This window comes from Thalia democratica, chromosome 8 (genome assembly GCF_965202585.1).
Source record: "Thalia democratica chromosome 8, ktThaDemo2.hap1.1, whole genome shotgun sequence".
Classification (NCBI taxonomy): domain Eukaryota; kingdom Metazoa; phylum Chordata; class Thaliacea; order Salpida; family Salpidae; genus Thalia; species Thalia democratica.
Genome location: NC_139172.1, coordinates 4,588,715 through 4,591,120, shown reverse-complemented (window position 1 = coordinate 4,591,120; position 2,406 = coordinate 4,588,715).

Sequence of the window (2,406 nt, the reverse complement as noted above, 5' to 3'; positions counted from 1 at the left end):
TTACTTGCAAAAGGATTTAAACTATAAATTGTGTTTCGAATATTCTTGTGGAACGATATTATTGTTATTATATCGTTTAGCTAGTACTAAGAAATATACTTCATTTAAGTGCTACCTTGTTTTACTGCTAATACAAAAAAGCATTTGTCGTTTAAAATTTTACTTTTTTTATAATTTATAAATACCTCAAAATAAAAAATGTATGTGTAATTTACAAAAAGTTTCCAATTATAAAAGAAACTTTTAATACTTTTATAGAAGAATATTTATTTTCAACTAATCGTTAATTCAAAACTACAAAGCTTTAAAAAAAAAATCGATTGATTAAAATGTTTTTTAACCAGTAAAAAATTATTTCGATGACAATTTTGTTAAAAACAATGTTTACTGACATTTTGATTTTTTTGAATAATCTTATCGAGTTTAGTTTATGATTAATTTTTTATTTATTTATTTGTACAACGTTCACAAAAGTACTAATATTTTATTAGCTTTATTTTTATTTATTTCTTCATTTCAACCTGGGTGGCAGAAAGGCAATTTAGATAAAAGTATATTTATATTGACATCATCCTTTAAATATATTATCTTGAGTGATGTACTTAAAAGTAGTTGTGTTGTAAAGCTAAACTTGTTTAGACACAAATAAACAAATATTTTTATTTATGTCTGAAATTTATTATCAAAACTATAAGGCTTAAAACTGACTTTAATGTTTTATAAAGGTAGCATGCAAATGCAATTTTTTTGTAAATCGAAAACTTTTGTAAATCCTGAAACTGCACAATTGATCTACAATCTATAATTGCTGTAAAACTTTGCTTTAAAAAGTCAAAGTTTAATTTTTTGTTATAGATCAGTACTTGTAGTTTTTAATATGAAATCCAAAGATAAACTTTTAGTTTAAATCCTTTATTTATATTTTTTGATCAGAATATTGTTTCGATTTTTTATAGTTCATGAGATAACATTTCTTTAGTCTTTTGTTTTTTTGGTTCAAATATGCTATGTTTATTTATTTTAATAAGATTGATTAATTAACTCTAATGGGCAAAAAATTGTATTAGAACTTTAATCCTTCATATAAAATCTAGAAAAACTGAAACCAAATTTAAAATACTCTCTAAACTTTTTCTGACTATAACTTATTATTAGTTTTTTATTTTTATTAAGTTCATTTAATCAATGAAAAGCAACTTCTTAGAAAATATATTTTTACATTGAAAATAATTCCAGCTTAATAGTTTTTTTTTTGGTGAGTTTGAAATTTTTACATAAATAAGTTAAGTTATTTTTCAAATTTATACTTTAGCTAACTGAATAGACCTGCATTTAAATGTACAAAAGTATATATTTGCATAGATTACTTCTTTTTTACGAATTTCTTTTTTAATATAAAACAAATTTGAGTTTGACTTCTTTTGTAACTGTTTCAGTGACTGAAGTGAAAACTTTAAAAGAGTAGTTAGCTTTTTGTATAACTACTTAAAAATTAACCACTATACTATTTTATCTTTTTAATAGTTTAAAACTTAAGTTAAAATCTAAGTAGTTCGTTAAAATAAGCATTGTGGTAGTTTTGAAAATAAATTTACTATAGTTTTTGACTGAGTTTTCAATACTTTTATATTATTTATTAGCTTTTATCAAATGTATGTATTTCATATTTAGCTAAATAAAATTTAAAAAATAAACAAACTAAACAACAGATTAGTTTTCAGATAATTAAAATTAAAAATATCATATTGATCAACTAAAAAATAGTAATAAAATAAACTTTACGTCTTAGATTTTACTTTATAAATTTAGTTCTAGGTATGAAAAACATATTATAAAACTATTTAAAATAAAACTGTTTTGCAGTTAAACTTATTTGATGTGATTTCATTGTCTGAGAATTTACTGAATAGTCAATGTAGAAGATTTTTTTTTAAAGTATTTAAAGGTGCTTACATTGTTATTTGAGTTACTAACGTTTGACAATCATAAACTTTCAGATTTTATTAATGGTTGAACAAAGCAAAACAAAGCTTCAAAAGAATATAATACAAGTTTGTATATGCTTTAATAACGTATAAGAAACAAAATAATTTTAGCTTTTGTTGTAATGAAACTAGATATTAATTTTTAACTTAAATGAGAAAATTTTTTTGGAAAAACTTTTACTTAAACTTATACTAGTTAAATCATTTTAAGTAAAAAAACAGTAAAATAATTTAAAACACTAACATGATCTCAATATGTTTTTTTTTAGTTGTCAACAGAAATACTCAAGTTTTATTTAATAGTTACATTGAGCAGATGCTAAAAAAGTACGTTTTACTTTTATTGTTTTCAACAAATTTCAAAAAAAAAACTTTATCTTTATAACTTCTAAACATTTAGTACATAGACAAAACAAAATGT